This window comes from Neolamprologus brichardi, chromosome 15, assembly GCF_056152115.1.
Source record: "Neolamprologus brichardi isolate AB-2024 chromosome 15, ASM5615211v1, whole genome shotgun sequence".
In the NCBI taxonomy this organism is placed as follows: domain Eukaryota; kingdom Metazoa; phylum Chordata; class Actinopteri; order Cichliformes; family Cichlidae; genus Neolamprologus; species Neolamprologus brichardi.
The window spans coordinates 1,498,876-1,523,914 of record NC_142118.1 but is presented as its reverse complement, the minus strand read 5'-3'; the positions used below and the strand labels follow the sequence as shown (position 1 = coordinate 1,523,914).

Here is a 25,039-nt window from a genome sequence, read left to right as displayed (position 1 = left end):
ATTACACACACACACACACACACACACACACACACACACACACAAGGCTGCCGCTCTTTCTTCACTCATGAAAGAATACATAAAAACACAAGTGGGAATCAGATTTTCACTTTCGTGTCTCTGTGCAAAAATCGTTATTTCTTTTGACAGTCAAGCGTAAGCTACATTGTAACTACTGCCATGGCAACAAAGATAGGTCGCCTCATTACGGTGTGGTATACTTGCTGTCCTTAACAAAATTTTTAAGTGTTAAGGACGAGTGGTGACATTACGCTCGTTCCTTCACTTCACCGTAATTTCAAGATTATCCTGATTTTAAGAGGCTGATATAAAAGTCTGGGTCAGGTTAGCTTTGTGTCAGAGTGAAGTGACGATGACGAGGCTCGCCCCATCCACAAAATTCAAAGTGAAACACAAACACATGCCAGCATTAAGCACATGCTTGTGGACTTCGATTAGCCCCAAGAAGACTTCATTTATGAATCACCTTCGTTAAAGTCTGGACTGTTAGTTCCCTTACCAAAATTTTCAATGTTCCCTTTTAGTCAGCGTTGGCAACTGGAGCGTTTCAGCTGACTCGCTAACAACAAAACGCTGGACGCTTTTAACTGACATGCTAACTTTAGCTACTAATTAAGAGTCCTTCAGGGATTGTGTCGATTAGAAAGAGCGGAGGGTTTGGGTACCTTCACATTTCAAACTAAAGGAGCATCTGTTGTTCAGTCCCATATGGAAAAGAAATAGTAAAAACATATATGATTTACTCATGAAAGTGGCCACTTTCTCATTACTTTCATATTTTTTTTTTAGTAAGTATCCAAAACATACAAGTTTCATTATATAATTTTTCAAGGGATCTTATATCTGTTTTCACTCTTGTATGCTTTTCATACAAGTTTCATACAAGACAGATAAAAACTTTATAAGGTTTATATATATCTTTTCTATATGGGGTATATGCTTCCAAACATGTGAGCTAACTTTTTGTTAACTGCTTATTAAACATCTTTAGCCAATCAGTATCTTGTTTCATAGTCAGACTCACCTCACATCCAGTTTCATAATAATTTAAATAATAATACACATTATTATTTAAAAAAAAAAAAAAGTGGGCAGGGATAGCTCAGTAGGTAGAGTGGTGGCCCCATGATCGGAAGATCGGGGGTTCAACTCCACTGAACGGCTACCCTGAGGTACCCCTGAGCAAGGTACCGTCCCTACACACTGCTCCCCGGGCGCTGCATTGGTGGCTGCCCACTGCTTCACTGAGTGAATGGGTTAAATGCAGAGGAGTAATGGAGTAATTTCCCTATGGGGACTAACGCATACACATTATTATTATTATTATTTAAGAAATAATAATATAATATATTAATATATTATAAGAAATAATAAAGAAGATCATCTCAAGGATTCAAAGCAGGACAAGTCAGTGGCTGATGCTACAGCAGACAGGTCCATGTTTTAACTATAAAAGATGGACGGCCTTTGGTTTCAATCAGCTGAGATTTAATGGAAACATGTAAAGGCAGCACCGTGTGCCAAATCAACTCAACTCACTGGAAAAAAGTGAAAAATGCTAAAACTAATTTACCTCAAATGTATCTGTGAGGTGGTTACTTTGTGTCCCTCCATTGTTCTCTGACACACAGAGTGACACTTCTGCCAAAGGCCTCTCTTGATGGCTTTTGCCCTCCAGAATTTCCTGAAGCTGCACTGGTGTGGTGGAGGAGCAGCGTGGCTCTGCATCCATACAAACCATGCCCACAGCCCCAGTAATGCCTGAAGCCGGAGTTCTTACAGCCAACTGGCAACATAAGCACAAAACGTGGGGACGTCTCCGAGTGTCAGTGTGATGTTAGCAGCAGCGGCGTTGCTGCAGGGAACATCCTGCCATCTACAGCCACTGCAAAGCTAGCTTATATCTGCATCTGCAGGGGACGAATAACCCCTCAGTCTGATGTCGCGATGTCGATAAGAGTCGTTTGACAGCATTGGTCTTGGTTCTGCATGATTTTAAACAGTACATGTTCAGATCCATTTTCACCCACAAAGTGTCATTTTTATATATTTCAGAGGAAATAAAAACACCGGCTTTGATGTGGTTTCTTTTTCTCTTTTGGTCCCCCGCTGTGGTTGATTCCCCTCCCTGAGCTTGGTTCTGGGAGAGGTCTATTCCCGTCTTCCTTCCCATTGTCACCAAGTCCTGCTCACAGGGATCATCTGATGGCTGGGCTTCTCTCTCTCTGAAGCTGTATCCCCTTTACAAGATCAAATACTACGAGGAAGTTGTTGGGATTTCATTCTTTCGGTTTTGTATTAGACATTTAGGTGATATTTATTAAACATATATATTTAATCATTATTCCAAGAGCCCGGCGTGCACACAGGTTCTGCCTGGGGACACATTTTGCTCGTTTTATACAATTTCTGGGAAAAACAAAGCAAAAACATATAGCTGACCTGGTATTTGTTTAAGTACTTTTCCAATTGAGTTTTCCTTCTGAAAAGCCACTTAAGGCTTTTATGAAGGCAACTTGTCATGCCTCTAATGCCTGCAGTGCTTATGGGACGAACTCCCCAAACTACACCTCCTTTGAACCAGTTTAGTGCAGTGATCTCTGCAGCCGAGTCAATAAATAGGAGCATATTACTTTCTCTCTCTCTTTTTCTTCCTTGCTAACTCTCAGCTCCCAGAGCTCCCTCCTCTCTGCACGATCCAATTTCAGCCCGACGGAGGAGATCCTTCCTCGGGGCTCGTTCAGATGGAGGCCGCGGGGCCGTTTACACAGAGGAGCGAGAATGAGGGATTTCTAATGACTCTGCACTCTGATAGTCTTCCAGTGGTGCCCAAGGCCTCTTGCCAAGGACCTTCCAGCTTGACACAGCTACTCATCAACTGGTCGCATAACTCCAGAGTGTAGGCAGAGCACAGGGAGGGCTCTGAGTCCTGGAAGCTCAGCCTCGATGAGAGTTGGGGTCGTTTAATGATCCCAGCAGCTTTAGAAAACTCTCTCCCAAGGCTTTAAAAAAAACTTGTTGTTTAAATGTCTGAATATTTTTGGAACTTTTTATTCCATAATGTCCTGAGGGAACTATTCAAAAGACAAAAAAAGGTTTCTTTTAATTTAGCAGGGACTTAACTTCTTATTGCAAATGTAATCCATGAATAGCAATAGCTGACCACAGTGGTAGAGGAGGGTGGATGCTCTGTTTGCTTAAGGTGGCAGATTCAGTTATAAACTTTGCAAGATTTCAGTTTTGGAGATTTTTGCAAAATAAAATAAAATCAGTATTTGTAAAAACACCTGAAACAATCCAGCGTGACGTAGAAAGATTCACCGTAAACAGGAATCCTTGTCTGTGTTTAATTTCACGTTTTGATCCTTTAAAATACAAAGGAGGTCAGCAGAGCTGTTTTTGTGTGATTTCTTTCACTGCATTCCTGGTGAAGTTTACTTTTTAAACTTTTATTTCATTTTAGTTTGTTTTGGTCTAAAAACCTGAAGTATCAGGATTTAAATTGATTAGCTGCGGCTCCACTGACATCTCCGTCTTTCTGCAAGAAGCTTAAAAGATTTTTTATTAGTTTGTTTTTCTTGGTTTTTTATTAATTTCCTCATTTGTGTGTTTGGTGTCGTTGAACTGTTGTGCTGCACCTGTCACTGATGACTTTGTTTCTACGACTTTATTTTCTTTTGCATTGTAATGATCATTATTTGCACAACTGTCCAACAATTTGCCGTTTTAAAGGATCATTTTTGTTGCACTGTCAGTTACATTTCCAACATTTTCACCATCTCCAGCTGCTTTTCACTGATCACACTCAGTTTACTGTGTTTATAAATCAGCGGACATCTTTCAGTTTGTGCCCTCAAACTGACATCGTTTCATTTAGGATTCAAACAGCCGACACTTCCAGCTTCATTCACACGCTGATGTTCAACAGACTCGTTTTTAGCACGTGTGCATAAACAGCTATTTTTCCACTGTTTAAGCAAAAACCTGAACTTCAACTGATACAACGTGAAGCAGAGTCACAGGTTCAGATTTTGCTTTTGTATCAAATTAATGGTTATTTTTATTTTTCCCATGCAGAAAATTTACTGTCAGTTTTGCTGTTAATGAGATCGTCCCAGCTACTGAATTACAGAAGGTGGGAAAAATGATGTGTCTTACGTCTGATCAACACTCATAAATGTGAAAATAGTCATTTACAAAATCACTGATCATTTTTCAGTAATTGCTTTTCAAGTTGTTTTCATATAATAATGCAGTTAGCTCATCCTGTCACACCGACCAGCTGCTCTGATCACAGGAAACCACAAACTTCGTTTTTCAAACGAGATTTTTTATGTAAATTTTATAATTCTCGTTTAATTCCATATAAATAAAGTGAAATGAATTCATCACAAACTAATCAGAATATATGTGTGTGTGTGTGTGTGTGTGTGTAGAATGTAGCAAAGGGAAACTCAGTTCTTTTCCCCAGAAACACTTTTAGTCAGTTTTCACGTATTTGATACTTTGTAACTTTGTAACTTTGAAAAAAAGTATCAAACAATGTAAATGAGTCAAACTTCAGCCTCGCACTGCTTTACAAAGAAGAAGAAGCCGTCACATGGATACAATTTGATACCATAATGTTACAGTGACGTTTCTAACATGTGGGCAACGAATGAAACGTTTTTACAATTCAATTAAAAAAAGAAGGCGTTTATTATATATACCTCAACAGATAGACGGGAGTAGCTGGAGGTCCAACCCCTCCATGTGCAGCCTCACCAAAAAAAACAAAAAATGAATGACAGTGACCAACGAGGAATCTACGAGGAGGCCCAACGACGTGGCTGTGGACCACATATCTGATGGTGCTGATGGGCCTGACGGAGCTGAAAAATGAGAGAGATTAACACAAAGGTCAGCACCACCATTTGTTTCTCCTAACCTGCATCAGTTGTGAACCTAGTTACACTTCCAGGCTTATTACTGTGACACACGGGGCCACAGACCTCGGCTTGTGTGCATGAATAAGTGTGGAGTGTTCGGGGAAAGAAGAGCAGCACTTGACCCTCCGTCGTCTCTGGGTTTAGTCATATTTCGCCGTCGCAGTCACAGCCGAGCTGAACTCCTCCTTCCTTTACTACATCAACGTGTCAGAGTCAAAACATCACACCGCAGGCACGCACAAACACACACTTAGACAGAATGTCACTGTGATGTGGGTTCATCACCTCGATCAAGAATGCTGCAGCTCATCCTTTCAGGGAGGGAGTGAACACACACACACACACACACACACAGTTTGTCATCTGGGCATACTAAGATGTACACGTCTCTACAGCATTCATCCCTTGACAGTTTGGCTCCACTGACATTTAACCAAAGCAAAACAAATTCCACTCATGAGTGCGTTTTCAGTACACATGGAAAAAAAAAGTGTAAAGTGATACCCGGAGTAATGTGAGTGTAAAAAGTCCCCTGATAATAAATACAGGCAGGATGGAAGCAGCAGAACAAAGCTCCTCTCGCTGATGTGTGCGCCTGAAAATGAGGCCGTTTTGTTGCGAATAACGATGCGGCTTTCCACAGTTTACAGGCTAATTTGAAAAGGGACTGTTGTGAAGCACGACCCACCAGGAACCGCGTGGTTTTATTCCTCATCAGAGCTGCTTTTTAGAGAAACGGCTTCCCTAAACCGCTTGTTACTTTTACATGTCTGGGTCCATTTATACGAACGGTCCCTGTTGTGTAATTTTTCCAGTTGTTCCCTCCCCTTTATTGCTCGTTGCCCCCACTCTTTTTTTCTCAACACCATATGCGAGACGCAGGCGCGTCCCGGGATGGAAAATTGATTATAAATAGCTGATGTGAGGGATCCACGGTAATGATGGCGGCGAGTGTTCTGTCCCACGGCACGATGTCACCACAAGCTATCAGCTGCCGCGGTGCAGCACTTTGAAGCCGCCCGGCGCGTATTCTCCAGAGGGCTCGCCTGGGGGTCAGCTAATGGGACCACTGCCATCCTGCCTCTAGGCTTTGGAAAACCTCCCCCCCCCCCCCCCCCCCCTCCTCCCCCAACCCGCCTTCTTTCCTGAAGACTTGGTTACAATAACTCGACGAACCCAGATGGGAGGGAGCTCTGTCTGTGTGAGGAGACGGAGTAAAGGTGTAAGCAAGCGGCCCAGCGCGCCCGGAGCCAACGCAAACCCACTCGCGCCTTGGAATCTTTCAATTTGCCCGCAATAAATTGCAGTAGGAAGCAATCGCATCGCCGATGTGCTGAGAGGGTTGAAATTGAAACCAGCACACTCTCAAACAGAGCAGAGCCATGTAGTCTTGGCTTTGACTGGTTGAAGAAATGGAAACAATTTCTGAATCCCTGCATCTCCCCCTCTTGAGAATATGCTTATTCTCCAGGCCACGAAAAAAAATGTTTGTTAGGCTGAGCACGCTCGCCAACTGATTAACGTGTCAAGTCGCTACCTCGGCTTATTTTTTCTTGCAAAAAAATATAAAAATACAGCGGCAGCAGCAAGTCTGGCAACAAAACGGCTTTCAGGAGGCTGCTGGATCAAATCCGCACGATACTTAAAACATGCATGAATGTGCACACGTGCCTCGCATTTCTATACGTGTACCCTGTCATCGACGTGGCCCGGGTCAGTTGACGTAACGTGGAGCTAATATTGGACTTGCTGCTGTTCCAACCTCGCCTTCTTTGTGTGGTGAGTGAGTGGTGGTCAGCTCTGTTTACTCTAACTGCAGGTGGCATCGGTGACATGCATTAGTTCCCCTCTGCCCCCAGAATGGAGGAGCAAATGTGAGCGCGAACCCCCCCCCCCCCCCCCCGGCTTCTTCTGAGCTACAAGTAAAAACGTGGATCGAATATAATAAGCGTCCAATCCGCTGCCACGTAGCGCCCTGACCGGTAGCTCCGGCTGTTGTCGCAGATACTTTGGCCTCCGATGGGCCCAAACTCGCGTTGTTGTCGCGTTCCCTCGCGCTGCCGTCCCCGCGCTCTCTTTTACGCTCGGGTTCGCCGCTTTCACGAGACAAAAACAGGCGTTTGCGACCTTACAAATACAATCTCTCACAATAAGCCACGGTCTGAGCTGAGAGCTGATTCGAGATTAATAACATCGTCAGTAACATCTTGTTCTTCAGAGGGGAAGCGATATCATATTTTTTTGCGTCTCTCTCACAAAAACAACTTGTGTCAATAAAGGCTTAATAAAAGATCCCTGCTTGCTCGTGCAGCGTGCGGCTATCAGATAATGCCGTGCGTGTTTTATTGGGTGACGGACAAATAAAGAATAGCAGAGCGGCGTGTGGGAAGGCAGACACCGGTCTAAAAGCCTCCATTCATCCCTGAGTCATGTTTCACGGGGCCTGCAGTTTCAGTTTGGAGCGTAATCTCCTCCAGATGCCCTCGCGGGGGGGAAACAGCCCCCCCGCCCGCAACGCAGCAAAAACAAGAGCCAGACCTTGATAATGTAATTGATTTGCAAGTTTTCTCTTGTAGCTGTTTTGACTCTGCGTCCGCGTGTTTACTCGCGGCGTCCGCTCTGTTTGCTTTCTCCTGTCCGCGCGTTCCGATCACAACAGCGTCTCCTTCCAGTCATCAGCTCCAGCCGGCTGCTGCTGCTGCTGCACGGGAAGAACAATGGAAATATATGCATAACCCTCCGCTGACACGGCGCCTCGTTTGAAGTGGGATTCACAAACAGATCCCCCCCCCCCCCCCTCCTTGCATCATTATTAAGGATATTAAAGTGCTGCCTCTCTCTCTTTGTCTCTCTGACTCCTTAACACAAACACTCAAGCCGTCATTTGCAAAAAAAAAAAAGCCAATTACATTTCCTGTTTTAGAAACCTTTCTCCTGTTTTTGTTTTTTGGGAAAACAAATATAAACTGGGACTTGTGAGAGGAACGTTTCCATTATGTGAGAGACTCGCCTGCAGATAATGATAATTGTATTGCAAATAATAACTTGTCGCTTTTTCAGGGAATAAAGGAACGGCTTCTGGTTTTCTAACCGAGATCGTGAGGTGTAGGGATGGGTATCGTTTAGGTTTTATCCAATACCGGTGCCAAACCGGTACTTTAGAAACGGTGCCGGTGCTTAAAGAATGGAGAACACAAAATTGGTCCAAAAACCTCTCATGTTCAGCTGTTTTTTTGTAAAAAGATAACAATGTTAGCCTTTTCTGCAGCTATGGGGCATATATAGTATCACTCTTGGCTGGAAGCAGCTTAAACAATGGAAAAAACACAAACTTCGTCCAAAAACCTCTCATGTTTAACTGTTTTCCACTTTTTCTTTGGTACCTACCTGGACCCGCCTACTATCCTCGAAACGTAAAATGATTGGCTAGAATCTAAAGTGTATCACAGCTCAGGAAAAAAAATGCACCGAAATGTGCGCTGCTTTTCGGTCTGGTTACTACCGTTTATGTCAGAACCGGTGCGATACCAGTACCCATCCCTAGTGAGGTGTAACATTTACATAAAGCTGAACATCATTTAAAAAGCTGAATTAGCAAGTTTTACTTATATTTATTTTTTCTTAATGAATGCCTGAGGAGAAAAGTTTCAGACTTTGGAGCGAGTTGGATGAAACGCCACAGCATGAAGATTAGAAAGAGCGAGCAAATTCAGTGAGGAGCAAATTCAGCCTCTGAGAACCTCCAAAGCTTCGCTAATTATCTTCCAACAGCTTCATGGGCTAGTTTTTCAAATTTGACTGAATGGCAGAAACAGCGAGCGGTGCTCACTGGTGCCTCTGAAGTTACATCGTGTTAGTAAATGTGAGGGTCAGCTGAGAGAAAGCTCTTCCTTCTTTACAGCAGCGGCTCAGTGCAGGATGTTTACAGCGTGGGCCAGTTTGGCCTCTACTGAAGACAAAGTCGAGCCAAGAAACAGAGGTGAACAAAGTCAAAGTGAAAAATAATTTCAGCCTAATGATGACAATCCAGTAACAAGTGAGGAAACAGCTCTGCACTGGGCTGTAACCCTGTGGCCTCCCCACCAACACAGCCAAGCAAACTGCCAATCATGCGAGGAGCTGCATCTGCTGCATGTCTATAGTAGTAAATAACAATGTGTCCTCAAAATAGGGTTCAAAAGTGCCAAAACATATCTCGCCCATCCCTTGGTGTCACATATGGAACCAGAGAACCAAAGGCAGGAACTGTGGACGATGTTGACACGATAGCAGCTGCACATCCACGATGTAAATCCACCACATCCCAAAGGTGCTGGACTGGACTGAGATCAGGTGACTGTGCAGGTCATCTGAGTCAGCAGCAACACTCGGGAAGGCTACGGTGTTCAAACAATGCTCACTGATGGTTGTGTGGGAACATCCCAGCAGGTCAGCAGTTTCTGAAATAGTCGTCTGGCACCAACAACCGTGCTGCGTTCAAAGTCACTTAAATCCCACTTTTTCCACATTCTGACGCTCGGATCGGACGCTGTGTTCCTGAAAACTTTATTGGCTGATTAGATATTAACGTTAACAGGCAATGAAGACATGGCCCTGATAATTTAACTGATGTTTGTATGTCACAAGCTGGTTTTTACTAAAATGAAAGCTAACTTAGCGTTAAGACTTTAAACTGATTCCTCACGGTGATCAAATTGCTGGTTATCACTGATGTTAAATCATCTAAAAAGAAAATCACGCTGCCATGCACAACTGCACTGATTAATTAGCGATTTAATAAATCAATCTAAAGTCTTTGGTGAATTTTTATTCCATCTTTTAGGTTTTCTACCTTTTTGTCATCAGCCGAGTGTTTTCGTGTATTTTTCGAGCTTAAAGAACGAAAGCAAACAAAACGATCTTGATCTTTCAGCTGCCGCCTTTAGGGGTCACCACAGCGAATCGTCTGCCTCCATCTCATCCTATCCCAGCACCCTCCTCTGTCACATCTGCATGTTCTTCTTCTCTGTGCTCTTCCTCTTCTCCTCCTGCCTGCCAGCTCCATCTTCAACATCCTTTGTCCAATACATCCCTTCTCCCACGTCCGAATCATCTCAGCCTTGTCTCTCCAACTTTGTCTCCAAACCACTCGACCTGAGCCGTCCCTCTGATGTATTCATTCCCAGTCATGTCCATCCTGGTCCCCTCCCAGTCAGCATCTTCAGCTCTGACTTGCCACCTTAGCCAAACCATAAATCACAGCAGGTCTCGCTGGCCTCTTGTAAACCTTCCCTTTCACGCTCGCCGTTACCCTTCTGTCACAAATCACCCCTGACGCAACTGCATTCCCTAAATATTATCTAATCAATTAAACGACTCGGCCACTTTGCAGCACTCAAACTCTCCAAACATCCATGTACACAAACAGGCTGAAAACCGCCTGCACCAGGCCCAACTTTACACTCTCCCATCCTCTGAGAGGGATATGAATCTGTCCTTGTAAAACACAACTGTAAATATACATAGATGAAATTTACAAGCCAATTGCCTCCTTGGACTTGAGTCAAGCTAATAAACACAGAGAAGGAGGAGAAAAGACGAGCAGGCCCTCGTCCTATCTAGGCCAGTCGACCGGGAGGCGTGGCGAGGGGTGGGCTGCGCGGCTCTCGCTCCGGGCCAGGTCTGTCGAGAAGGTCATGTGAAAGTGGAATGCGGCGGGGTCGGTTGCTCGCCAGAGGCTGCATTCAGTCACAAAAGCTTATTTTTTTTAAAACAAAGTGAAAACTGTACGCCACCTGGGAGAGATTATTCCTCACTGTTGTCCAGGTTTATTTGAATAATTGAGTTTCTGAAGCATGCGAGGCTACATCGCCACGGGGCAAAGATCTCAGTGTTTTATGCTTTGTTTGTTTTTTATATTTGGCGGCGCATTGTTTCGACGGAGTTTAACTGACATAATGTGAGGCTGGGCTTTTGCATGCTGCATAACTGGACAAACAATTACCTAGCAATTACTGCGAAGCTTTTGAGATAGAGAGGAATGCATCGCTCAGCAGGCAGCTGACAGCGTGCGCTAACTCAGCAAGCGACATGCAAAATAGGAAAATAATGGCTCAGAGTGCCAGAAGTGAAGAGCGTCGGTCCAACGCAGAGACACACGGCAAACATGAAGGCTGCACACGAACAGGAAAAAGCGATTTATGTAGACAGAGAAAGGGAGCACGTGCAAACATCGAGACACATCTAAAGAGAAGTGAACATGACTGAAAGCAGGGCTGGAGGGTGGAGGGGGGTCTCAGACTAGGTTTGGTTTCATTGAGAGTGATTCGTGCATATAAAGAAAATGACTCAATGTTTTTCCCACACGACAGGATTGTTTCAGTTCGCTGCGTCGTCATAGGTCACAAAGTTGAATAAAGACAAAACTTTAAGGTGAGTAAGAACAGAAAGGCGCGACGCCCATGAGCTGTTTAGTTTGGACCTTTGTTCTCACCCGCATCAGTCGAGGGTTTGGGTGCTGCAACAACAACATGATGTCATGTTGACTGGTAAGGAGGAAGAATGGGGGGGGGCAGAGGTGATAAAAATGTGGGAGGTGAAGAAAACGGGTGACGACGTGGAGTTTGTTATGTTTGTTTTTTGGCATCAGATTGCAGATTGTAAAAGTCACGCTGTCGGTGGTTGGGAATCCGATTCAAATCAAATTTTAAACGACTTCGTGCCCAGAGCCGCTCGAATCACATCTCCAACTGTCCTTTACGTCACTGCCAGCGCCTAACACAGAACACATGACGGTAACATCACACCTGGCTGCAACTGCTGGAGACCAAGGAGGTCTGCGAGATTTTATTTAAGTAAAAATACGTCTCTATAAGTCTTGGAAACCACCACCTTTGGTGTACTGTGTCCATACACACAACAAAATAGACCCCTGCTGTGCTGAGATGTTGAGCTTTTTGGCCAGATGTTAAGATATACGGCGCGCTATAGTTCTGATCTCGCCCGCTCGTGCAGCTTCAGGTAAAACAGCCTCCTTGAACGAGGAAAAAGCCGAGTGGGGCCTGTGTTACTGTTATTAGTGGTGCCTCAGTGTTACCGTTAGCATGTCACTGGTGGAAATGGAGCCAATTTGAACAGCTTTAAACAAATGATGCAGTGAAGTGGCAAGGTTAGGTTATTAACACCCTGGAAAACGCTGCCAGAAATGCAATCGGTTTCAGCCTCAAAGTTACAATGGCATCGACTTTGGGGCAACTTTATCTTTGATAAAGAGGCGTCAACGCCCAACGGCGATGTGGCAACCAGAGCTGATGGGATGTTGACGAGATTTCAGGAGTGAATTTGGTATCTGGTATGGTATTAGTACCAGTTAGAGACTGCGCCCCGCCCAAACGTCTACACAATCAAGCATGAAGGTGGAACTATTATGCTTCGGGACTGAGGGTGCAGGACAACTTAAACACAACAAGGAGGCCATGAACCATAAAATCTTGGGCAGAGCAATGAAGATGGGTCATGGACGGATCTTCCACCAAGACCCAGATCATAAGGCAAAAATGAAGTGGCTAAAGAAGAAGAACATTGAGCTCATGGAGCGGCCCAGCAAGTCTCCAGACCTTAATCCTATAGATCAGCGGTCCCCAACCCCCGGGCCTCGGACCGGTACCGGGCCGCGAGAGTTGAGGCTCAGGTGTGAAATGTATAGTTTTCAGGGTTTTTATCGGTTTTCAGCGTTATTTTGTTATCGTTTTTATCGTTTACTCGGTTTTCCTGGGTCTTTTCACGTGTGTTATGAATAAATCTTCTTTTTTTCGGTACCAGTACTAGTTTTATTTTGTTGTATTTATCCGCGACACCTTAAAGGCCGGTCCATGAAAATATTGTCGGGCATAAACCGGTCCGTGGCACAAAAAAGGTTGGAGACCGTTGCTGTAGAAAGTCTGTGTAGAGAGTTTAAGCTGGAGACTTTAGAGAGTTCGTAAAGATTCGTGAACCAAACCTTCATAAGATGTTTGCAAAACTGTTGACCAGGTACAAGAAACATCTTGCTGCTTGCCAACAACAGTTTCTCCACAACCGAACCTACATTTTGCGAGTTTCAGTTGAAACTTGTTATTACAACTTTAAATATAAAGCCTTGAGCTGTAGCAGGATCACTGCTGTTAGATCAGAGGAGAGAGGTTTGAATGATTTTGACGATTTTAACCACATTCTTTAGAAATATAAACATTTGTTATTTTTTGTCATCAAAAAAGGAAGTTTTGCCACATAAACGCGAGTCCATTTTTGGAGTCTAATGTAAACAGTTATTTTTAAAGCCTTCTGGGAAGAGGTCTGCTGAAACAGCGAACCACTCTGAGCTATCTGAGATGAAGAAAGAAGAAAGCGGAGCAACAACCCGGTAAATGTGAAAAAGATCAACGCCATCGCATGAAGCTGAATAAAAAGATTTCATGGACTGAAATGAACTCGGAGACGAACATTCCTGGTGTCTGATACGACCCGCATCACCACGACTACTGTGGTGTGAGACGATTCATCGCCCGTATTCATCTCATCTGCAGCCTTCTGTTTTGGTTACATTTGAGAGAAATACCCACTCCCACACTTTCTCAGTGTGTGTGTGTGTAGCAGCGCTGCTGCCACAAAAACTAATGCTGATAGCTCTGCGATGCCTGAACACCAAACGCAACATCGCTTGTAAATGACAACAAGGATTTCACAACTAAAGCTCAACTTTGAGGAATAAATTGAGTTTTTATGAGGTGTGAACATAAAATCTAAGATAAGGGGGGGACATGAGGGCGGAGGGGGGGCGGCTGAGTCCTGAATGCGTCAGCAGCATGAAGCCTGTTAAAAGTTCAGTGTGACTGGAGCAGAAAATCAGGGAGTGCAGCTCCGAGTTGTGTTATGTACGCCTGCTGGCAGCCCTTCTGGCTGGCATTCGCCGGCGCTTTTTTGGCCACTTTCAGAGGTTTCCAAAGCAAATAGGAACGGCTCTGCTTACGCGCCATAAAACCTGTCCTCAATTATAGGCAGCGCTGTACTCAAAGGGTAAGAAAGTGTTCAAAGTACTTCAGTAACTTCAGAATACGCTGAAAATCTATAAGTTACATTTAAATGTGGAGTATCTGTTTTGGCCCATAACAAGGTATTATGATGCTGGTTTAGGCGATACTCCGAATGTTGTATACATTATTATTATCATCATTATTGTGTGGATGCCTCCACACTATTGAGTTCCTGTTTCTCTTTATTCTTTATTCCACTATATTCTAGTTGCTTCCGTACGTTTTTTGGCACTTAACTACTCCCTCAGTTTTTATCCGATTTTCGCCATTAAAACTTAATTAAAAATTCTGCTCTTTCTGCTAATGCCGGCTATGACTTTTGGTGCTCATAACTTCTATACTTTTTGAGATATTGAATTTTTTTTTTGCAATATTTTTTGCCCATTTCTGCCACATTATCAGTGGGGTCACTAGTTTCCCTTGCCCGGTTGACCTGTGTTTTAGCTCAGTGAGATGAGCAGCCGTTCTCAGACTGGGAGGCTGGGGTTCAAATCCCGCTTATGGCAACATTTCTTTCAGTTAACAGTTAAACTTTTTTAACTCTTTTCAGCAGAAATTCTGCTCATTCACCTTATTTGAGCAAAATTTTCAGCCTTTTCACCTCTTATCAGCACAAATCTCAGCAGCTTCTGCTCATTTCAGCAGAATTGTCAGTCTCTCCACCTCGTCTTTGTGAGAATGATTTTGGCTCAGTGAGATGAGTAGCTGCCTTGAGACCAGGAGGGCCAGGTTCAAATCCTGCTCAGGGCAACATTTTTTTTTCACCACTTTCAAGCAAAAATTTCTCCGTCTTTACCCCTTTCAGTAGAATTTTTTGCTTTTCACCACTTTTCAGCAAAATTTTCTGCTTCTTCACCTGTTTTCAGCAGAGTTTTCAGTTTCTTCACCGCCATACAACTTTTTGCAACTTTTCATCTTTTTCATCTTTTTTCAGCAGACATCTTCAGCGTTAAGGCATCCACACAGCATTTTCGCAGGAAATGCAAATTTTTCTAGTTATCATCATCATTATTATTATTATACATTATCTGTAATTTAAAAAAAATAATGACGTTGCACATTTCATCAGGTGTGGTAGCACCTGAATATAGCTGGAATATACTAGATTGTTGTTAAGACCGGGGATCAGATCTGTGGTATTTATGTCTGTGGCATAATACCATAATAGCTATACTGCCTGTTCAGAAGCCAATATAGCAGTAAGCACCACAAAAGTACCGAATGCACTGGCACACATGTTGTCCCATCACTTGCTGAAATAATAGCTTCAAGTGTCTGAAGACTTCCTGCCAACTCTCTGTACTCATACTGCAGTTTAGAACCATCGTTAAGTGTTTTACAAAGGAAGCGAAGGAACAAGAAAAAAAACAGATGTAACGTCCATATCTCAGCTACAACACGTCCAATTTTTCCGATCAAAACTTATTTTGTGGTGAACAACTTCACCCTCAAAATCACTCCAACAACTATGAGACTAGTTTGTACTCAGAGAGACGGAGCGTTAGCTTATCTTGCTTAAGGTCGCCATGACTGCAGTTAGATGTTGTGCTTTTTTTACAGCAGTCAGCTGCAGCATGCGTGCCCCGTCATTCACTCTGCTACTCTGTTCATTTAAAGATTGCTGGGTTTCTATCGGCAGCACGATGCACAAAACACAGAATAAATGGAGGTCTCACCTCAGAGGTCTGTAGCCCCACAGGATCTGCTGCCAGTGTATCATTGCCACCACACGATACCCCCAAAGGGCCCGTCCTGATGTCCTGATGTGCTGCTTTGGTCTAAACGCTCGAAGGTTCCAGCTTTAGACAAAGCAGCATTTGCTGAGTCCTCGGGAGGTTTTCATATTCTGGCTGAACTCTAGTTGTGCATTACACGATGGACGCAAGAAGTCGTTGTGAGGATGTATAATGGTAATTACATTTTTCAGTTCAAACCACCAAAACTGACTCATCAGAATTCGATTTATGCAGTAATAACAGTCAGCTGGTGGATGGATTTAGATCCAAGAAGAAGGCACGAGGAAGCAAACAGACCCTCAGGGCTGCGCTAAGCATGGCACATGTATCCTCAGACACATTAAGACATCAGGGCGGGAACGAGCCAACAACCAAAAATCACAACTCTTGAAGAAAACTAACAAAGCCAGTTATAGAACGAAGGACTTACAAAAACAAGTCTTTCTTTTTCTTGCTAACTACAGCGTGTGACCAGTCAGCTTTAATCCAGAATCCATGGTCACATTTTCTACAACTAATATTCAAAATGCCTTTTACAGCCACAGAGAGAGACGGAAGAAGGGCCAGACTGAGATGACTCTTCTGGGTGTTTACGGGGTTTCTTTGTCCCAAAGTGGTTTGAATTGTTTTCCAGAACATTGTTCCTGCAGCAATCAAAGCTGTGACTTTCCCTTTAAACTGCTCCGTAAAGAACAATCAAAGGTGCAGCTGAATGTTGAGTCACTCGCTTTGTGAAAAAAACAAACCGCGTTGGTCACCTCTAATCATCAGATACATTTGATGCAACATGGCGAATGTTAGCGCCCCCACCACCAAAGAAAGAAAAGAAAATCAGCTGCTGTTCCCTCATTGGTTCAGTTCTGCTCGAATCTTTCAGAGGTCACGGCTGCGGCGCGTCTCTCTCTGAACGACAGGTCCCACATTAATGGGGCGCCAGCGGTCACAAGTGGGAGATTATGAGTGTTTGATGAAAACAGCTATTGGTGGGATTTATCATGGGTGATGTTGACTCAGTTCGACCTCCAGACGTGCGTGTGAGGTCACTGTTGCAGCTTTGTGTTTTTGGGGCTTTTTTTCAGGTACATCGGTCTTTACGGTACGTTAATGTCTAAGCCGTCGACTATAATCTAATGACTGCGCGCAGGTATTATCTTCCAAAAATATACATTTTTCTGAACTCCCGAGTCATGTTTGTTTTAATGGAGGCAGAAAGAATTCGAGCCCGTCGATGGGACAGAGGCTGAAATGCAGATGTATACACAGAGACGTTTTTTATAGACACTTAACTCTAATTAACCTTCGTTCTCCTATTTGCCTATAATCACTTTATCCTCTGGTATTTGACTCTATTTTCCTTTCGTTCACGAGAGGCCATGTCCTCCCGCTACATGCCCAAAACAGTGAGACGGAGTGAGAACAAGCTTCTCCTTGTGTCCGATCTCCCAGTCGGCCGTAGAAGCAGCCTACGGTCTTCCCTCTCCCTCCCTCTCTTTCTCGCTCTCGTCCTTTCCTGCTCCTCCATCACTGCATATCTGAGCTCTGCCCTCAGGCTGCGTCCAGCACCAGACAACGTCTGATTCATGCTTTGAGTCGGCCGCTGCCGTCAGCTGACTCTTCAGTGCTGCAGGTTTGGGCTTGTATAGGATTCAGTCTCCTGTCAGGATGTTAATAAACGAGAGTCTAAATAAAGTAATTCAAGACTTCTTTAAAAAAAACTGTTTTTCTTCACTGTCATTTCTAACAGTCTCAGATACAGTGAGACATTCCTAATGTCAAAGTCAACTTTTTTTGCAACTAATTGTATCAAATGTTTAAAAAAATAAAATAAAAAATGCGTCTTTTATCCCCCATGTTGTAGAAAACACACTGCAGCTGTCGAATGTGTTCATACTGATGTGTAAAACCCTTCTGCTGTGCCCCAAAGCAGTGATACTGTGGAGGTGAAAGCGCTCACTTTAACCTGAGCTCCAGAAAGGTGCCTGCTGAGCTGTCAACTGACACATTAAACAATGCATACTTTAAAGAACTGATGCAGAGATGATGATGCAGAAAATTTGCAGATTTGGAAAGACGTCAGTTCCTTTAGACCACAGGTGTCAAACTCTGGCCCGCGAAGCCATACCAAATTACTATTAGAGCTGGCCTACTGGTATTATACAGCTAACATATATATTGTTTAGTATTAAGCTTTGCTTGTTCCATATTCAGTTTTTCAGCAAAACGTGTTTGAGTCCATAAGAAAAGATTCATTCTTATATCTGGAAGAATAAATATATTTCAATAAATATTAACGTTAGCCCGCAACTTTGTTCCAGTTTTGAATTTTGGCCCACTGTGTATTTGAGTTTGACACCCCTGTTTTAGACGGACACGTTACACTTACGCTTCATTGCATTTAACAAAGACATCAAAGTTATTTTACAGTGTAAAAATGATATGGAAAATTATGGAGCCTCGGAAATGATGTTTTGTAAAAATAAATAAATAAATAAGGTAAAAAAGTTGAACTAACACCACCTTGACCACTAAAATATGAAACTCGTGGTTACATGTGAAGCCATCTGTAGTAGTAACTCAATAATAATCTGAATAAACTCCAGAAGGACAGACAGTATAAAATACTCAAAAACACTCAACTGTCTTCTTCTTATCGCATCACTTTGATTCTACTTACTTGACTTTTGTTTTTTCGAGGGATTTTTTCTCCATGTACTGTTAAAACTTCATAAATCATAATGAAATAAGATTTCTTTGAAATGTGTTTTCAGATCTTTGTTTGGCTCAAAGGTTGTTAGTAAACCAGAAACCAAACGTTAGCTAAATGTAACAACAACAGGTGATATATAAAAACTGCTGAAATAATTAGCAAAGAATTTTAATTGTTTATGTAAAAGTAGTAAAAAATTTCAATAGAACTGTAAAAATAAACAGAGCACTAAAGCTCATATTTAGTTTAAATAATTAGCTAAAAATAGGCTAAATACAATAATTGAAATGGTAAGCTAAGAAAGCGTTCATGTTTCAAACACTCAGTGTAATACACGACTTCTATTAGCGTAAACGTTTTAAATGGTTAACCCAAAATAACAGCTCAGAGCCGGTAAAGACTTTGGCTACAAGGGGTGGAGGAAAAAATGGATACTGTGTAGCATGGTGATATTTTGTTTGCTAATAATGTATGGATACAGGGACAGCAGAAATCGATACTTTGTTACAAAAAGGTTTTTGTGCTCTGACTTCAGAGCATGTTGATCCTTTTTCTGAGCAAGAATCCTGACATTCCTTCACTGTCCAAATGTGTTTAACTTGTTTTTGGCAGCAATAAACATGACAGTTTACTTATTTTAATTTAAGACATGTTTTATTTTAATTAAGTTTAAAACTTTTTTATTTAATGTAAAATTATATTTTGTTTTAATTTACTTTCAAATTCTTCAGTTGCTGAAGGGGCTGCATAGTTTTCATAAACTGCATAGTTCAGAATAGCTATAATTGTACCAGATGGTTGTTCAGTTAAGTTGGACTAGACTGTAATACAAACCGTTCAGTTTGTCAACAATCAAACTGAAATGAGAGAAAGACTGAGTGTGAGACTTTGATATTAGATAAAATGAATATTGATAAAGTTTATCTTTATGTACAGAATCTGAATATCGCAAAATATTTTAAAAATTGCAATAATATCGTATTGTACGTTAAGTATTGTGATAATATTGTATCGTGGGATGTATGGTGATTCCCACCTCTACTGGCTACAAGTTCAAACAGTTAAGAGAGGATTTTGCATTTTAAACAGACACTTTCTAAAATTGTTACTTAAACCCAACAGATAAAAAGTTAAAACAGCAAAAAGTAGCGTACTGAATAAAAGCTCCAAATCAGATGCAGCCTCTCAGAACGCTGCAGCAAACTTGACCCAGTGACTGTTTTTAAAGCATTACTTTGCAGTGAGTTAAAATACATATATGTGGAGTGTTTCCTGCGAGCTGTTTGATGACTCTGCATGAACAATATGATTCTGAAAATAAAATCTACAGGGACAAAAACAGCAGACATATCCAGGCTACTGCTACACAATAACTGTGAACATGTTAGGAAAATGAAATATTAGAGGTCATATGTTGATGCTGGAGAGGTGTGTGTCACTATTCTCTGTATGCTGCAGCCTTATGTTTCCTCATTAATCACGTTCATTGGCAGTTATGGTCTGGCACTTGGCGTTCTGGAGGTTTGTTAAGTAAAAGCCGGTGAATAAAACAGCTTTGTAAATGGAGTGTAATCAGGTCAGCTTTCCCCAGTAAAGAAGAGGAAAAAGCTTTTGATGATAGAGATGTCATTATTTCCAAAGAAGCGTGGAGTGTTTACCTGTGAGAGGCAGAGGAGGACTTCACACCCATTTAAATAATGAGACCATTGCGAAAGATGTTAGAGATAATTGTTTCTATTTCACCTCAGACATTTTAAAAGTTATTGCTGGTATGCTCACAATTATTTTCAATCGCTTCCTTTTGCTGGAAAAGGAAGAGCACAACGTAAGCCGGCCCTCACCCTGTTCTGAACGCTTTCTTCTTTGTCAACCAGCCCTGCAGAGGCTGTGGGTGCACTCTGTTCATCACGCTCTTTAAAGACAGTAATAACAATAATGTGTACTCAACCTTTTATTTAGCGTCTCCTGCAGGCCACCCATTAAACTCATCAGCCCTGTTTAAAACTTTGCTTCAGAAGCCATTCGTCATCCCAAAGGTTGACAAGACAAGTGCAGCAGGTCAGGAAGAAGCACAGCGAACAACGGCCATGAGAAACATTCAGCCATGAATAATGCATGCGTGGAAAACAACAATAACAACTTCTGAAAATTCATTTTGGCTTTCAGCTGAAGATGCTCTCACATGAAAGGAAAAAGCGCCGTTTTGCCAACTTCTATGCAGTCGTACTCCGAGCTCAGCTTGAGATAGACACTGATTAGTTTAATTATGTGCGCCGTGATTGGGCATCTTAATGGTTCTCATCACAATATGAGACGTGACTTACAATGATTTAGAGCTGTGACATTTGTGATAAAGCTTTGGGAAGAAATCTGCTATTTTTCTTCTTTTCTTTTTTGTTTACAGACACTAACACACATCCAAACACACACACACACACACTTACCGTCTCTAAGCACTCGGTGGTCGTAGCGGGGTCAAAGAACAGAGGCGAGGAGCCCTCACGGCGCTACGCTCCCATGTCAGCCCGGCTCACAGACACCGACGGGCTCGTTAACTCGAGAGCTCGCTGAAGTGTGTCAAGAGGAAACTGCAGGCACAAGTCAGTCAGGCCGGCGAGGAGCAGGCAAACGAGGCAGACACAAAGCGGAGAGAATTCAAAGACGCCAGCAGTTTCTTCTTCCTCGCTTTCTCTGCTGTAACTTAACCCCCCCGAGGAGCTCCGGCGAGCAGACACACACAACCAGTTCCAGACCTGTCCTGCTCCGGCGGCGTGCCTCTCCCCTTTTCTGCCTCTCACATTTCTCAGGGTTTTTTGGTATCATTTAACTCTTGATTTTCGATGAGCTCACCGCGGGCTCGGGTTTCAGCGCCTTTTGCTGGAATGCGAGGGCAGTCTGGAAGAGGCGAGAGGTGGCGGGGAGGTCAAAGGCTACCGGGCTGTAGTGCAGAGGAATGGGGACGACGGGGGAGTCCGTCATCCCGGGGAGTTCCAGCGGATGGATATCTCGAGAGGGGGGGCCCCGGAGAGCCGAGAACAAAACAGGAGTCTCAGGGGTCACGGGTTACGGATGTTGCCGGCAACATTTGACATCTCTGGAGGCTACAGACTTCAGGAACACCGAGTACATTTACACGCTCACACACACACACGTTCATGTCTAAGTGCCAGATTTATTGCTCACTTAGGGGCTCGGGTGTTTTCCTCCGGGACAAACGCTTTTTTTCTTCTGCTGTTTTCATATTTTGAGCAGCGTTGGGTCAGAGGCACGAGTGTGACCACAGTCAGGAGAATAATACGGTCATTTGCATAGTGCAACTTTAGCAAGGATTGTGAGGAGCAGGGATTTGTTTAATGCCCCCTAGATCAGGAGCTACACCGCAGATTAAGAAGAACAGGTAAAATATCACCGTGGCTTAGCCAATAAGCCCAAAATGCACATCAGTGTTTGTAAAGACTCCACCATTAAATAGAAAGTAGTTCTGTCCCCGCCCTGGAGTTTCTCAACCAGATGTGAACTAAACCCGTTAATGCTGTTCTTCACACATGGCTTTACAACAGTCAGGTGTGGGATTGTTACAGACTCAATAATTCACTTTGTTTCTGAAAATATGCAACCCCTGGGTCTCGATGACTACTTAAGAGCACGGGAAGAAATCAGGTCAAACCCTATTTTCAGTGGAACTAATTTACAAACCCCTGGAGGCTGAAATCCCCCCTTGACACGTTCAGAGTGCACTCTGTCTGTGTTTGAGAAATCTTACCCACATGTGTCCAGAGTATCGATCCACCTGCAGCTTTGATAGAAGTGTCGTAGCTGCAGGTATGAATCTCGCCAAATTAAGGTGATCCACAGGGCAGCTGACGGGGACCACGGCCCTTCTCGTTCCTGCAGGAAGCACTGAAGCAATACTGATGTCTTAGCTGTGCTGCTGCCATGCAGTCGTATACGTCTCTGTGAAAGCCTCTGAGCTGACATCCTGTGAGGTCCCTGATATTGTGCCCGGATACATTAATAAATTAATGGGGAATAAATTATTAAAGCTGTAATCAAAGTGAGAAATATTTAGCAAGTGGATGAAATCTGTCTTGTAATTACAGAGCCTGAATTGATTTTCACCTCTCGCATAATGATCATAAAAACTCTATTTTTAACCTTTTTTTTTTATTTCTTTCTTTATTTTATTCCTTATTTAACAAACAAAGAGGAAATCTGCATGAACTGTGTCTGTAATAACACATTTATATCCAAAGGCAACCTTAGCAAACTGTATGAACAACGGCTGTCTTTTTATAACGAACAAGTCCATAGATGTTTTCAATAGTTTGGGTGAAGCATATGTATATTTTTATTATTATTGTTATGTAAGTAAATTAATGCAGCATAGCAATGTTATCTGTGTGTCTTTTGTGAGCTCGGTTCTGTTGGAGGTTACTTCCTGTCAAAAGGGAGTTTTTCCTTCCCACTGTCGCCAAGTGTTTGCTGATGAACCCCAACAATCAGACGACCCCCTGTTATCATATTGTGAAGCACTTTGAGGTAACTGTTGTTGTGATTTGCTGCTATATAAATAGAACTGAATTGAAATGTTCTGTTTAAACTCTCATATTGTTGTAAAGGCCAATGAACAGATTTTTCTGTTGTCAGGATTTCATATTCTTAGGCCGCCATAAAAAACAAAAAGGCCACTTTTAGCTTGTGGCCAACTTCAGGGTGAAAGCTTTGGCCATATTGGTGCAGTTTCATATGCAAATGCAGAGCTGCTGACAATCACCGGCACCTGTTTGGTGGCACGTTACACTTTGTGCTAATTATATGCAGTTTGCTGCACCTGCGGTGATGCTGCAGAGGTGTGAGCCGGGGTTAACTGGACAACACAGCAGAAAAACAGAGATAGAGAGAGCAAAGAAATTCTCTCAGAGAAGATCAAACTATATTCCTGTGTGAAACAAAAATAATGATAATAACGATGAATCACAGATGCAGCCTGGCGTGTTTACTCTTCCCCCCTCTTCTGCCGGCCCAGCTAACTTTGAACTGCAGCCCTGGAAGCCGCTCCAGTCGCCGGGAATGTGTGGTCTTTATTAAGGAGAGGAAGTGTGCGAATGAGCACCGCGGGCCCAAAATCTCAGGAGTCTTGATCCTTTTCCCCCTTGTGGCACTTTTTTAATCGCTTATACTGATAGCAAGTTTGTGTACGAGGCCCCGCGTGTCAGAGAAACAGGCTGACGGGACACACACACCCCTCACCCCTCACCCAGCCTCCCTCCCCTCCCGGTCTGTGTAACATGCTGAGGACTGAGCTCATATACTGTTTGTGCAGATGAGTGTCGGAGCGGGCACACCCTCTGCGGGCCTGTTCCCATGGGAACAGCAGTGATAGCGAACAGCTTGTTTTTGTGGTTTTTGGCAGTGTTGCCACTGCTGGAATACTGACAGGCGCTGGGGAGGTCTGATATGCAAAATCTCTGCCAGGTAGGCTTTATGTGAGAAGAATGTTTTCTCTTTGACTTTCTCCTCTGTGTTTCTAAATCCACGCTGAGCTATTCGGTCACACGGCTTCGCTGGAATTCCACTTTTTTCCTTGTTTTTTTTCCTTCCACCTATCGTTGATCAAACGGCGCTTGTGTTTCAGAGCTCGCTCCACGCCACGAGCTGACAGACTGAACTTGTTCTTGAGGGTTCACAATCCCCCCCCTCAAGGTGGATGCGAGATCGGTTTTAGTCAAATGACTTCAGGTTAGTGTTACACGTCTCTGCACGCTTGGCCGACACACACTTGGCTTCGCTTCTGACCTTTCTGTGTCTCCGAGGGAATTCCACACAAGCTGAACAGGAAAATGTGTTTTGGGTTTTTTTTTTTAAATCACATAAAATTTCAAACGATAACATCGCTGCATGGGTTAGCTGACTTCATTAGCATATTTGTAATCCGAAGCCTTTTCAGGAAGAAGCAGAAGAAAAAGGGTGAAGACGTGGACAGGTTTAAAACTCATTTGCATCTCAGCAGTGAATTTGGCGAGCGTGGCTGTGCCCACGTCCTGACTTGGTAGGTTTATGAACAGCAATGAAAAGAAATCAGCGTTGGCTACACAGAAAAATCACTCGCCATCTGTGTCCAGGAACAAAGAACAAGCATCCCCCGCTGACCTTCACGCATCAAACACAACTGCAAACCTATATTCAGCCTTTTTTTGCTTTGTTTTGATGTGTTTTCTTTAATAGAAGACCTTGAAATGAAATTAAAGCGCCGTATGTTTATTGTGCAAATGACTACCTCTCTTTACCGTATTTGGATCCCTAAATGAAAACATTCTCCCAGAAACTCTTCGCCAGGGTTCTCGCTGAGAGAGCGACCGGCGCAGAGGCCAGCAGACCTTCCTCTCCTCTCCTTCCTCCCTCTCGCCTGGGACGGCTGGGTAATTACATCATTTGGAGATGGAATGAAAGCACTTTACAAGCGAATGTAAGTGAAATGCTTTATTGCTTGTGGAATTGCCAATTAAAAAGCAACACCTGGAACACTCAGCTAAAACAGCCTTCTCCCCCCATGCAAGGCCCAAACCGGTCGGGCCCCCGGAGAATGTTTTTCTTTCC

The 25,039-nt window shown here is 43.2% G+C and overlaps 1 protein-coding gene across 1 annotated transcript in view; it reads right to left on the bottom strand.

Moving 5' to 3' along the window:
• flrt2 (fibronectin leucine rich transmembrane protein 2) overlaps positions 1–21,358 on the bottom strand; it is a 50,826-nt gene extending 29,468 nt beyond the window's left edge. The window contains exon 1 of the mRNA XM_035908705.2: positions 20,887–21,358. The gene's annotated coding sequence lies outside the window, so the exon portion shown is untranslated. The remainder of the gene's footprint in view (positions 1–20,886) is intronic.
• Between the last annotated feature and the right edge of the window lie 3,681 nt (positions 21,359–25,039).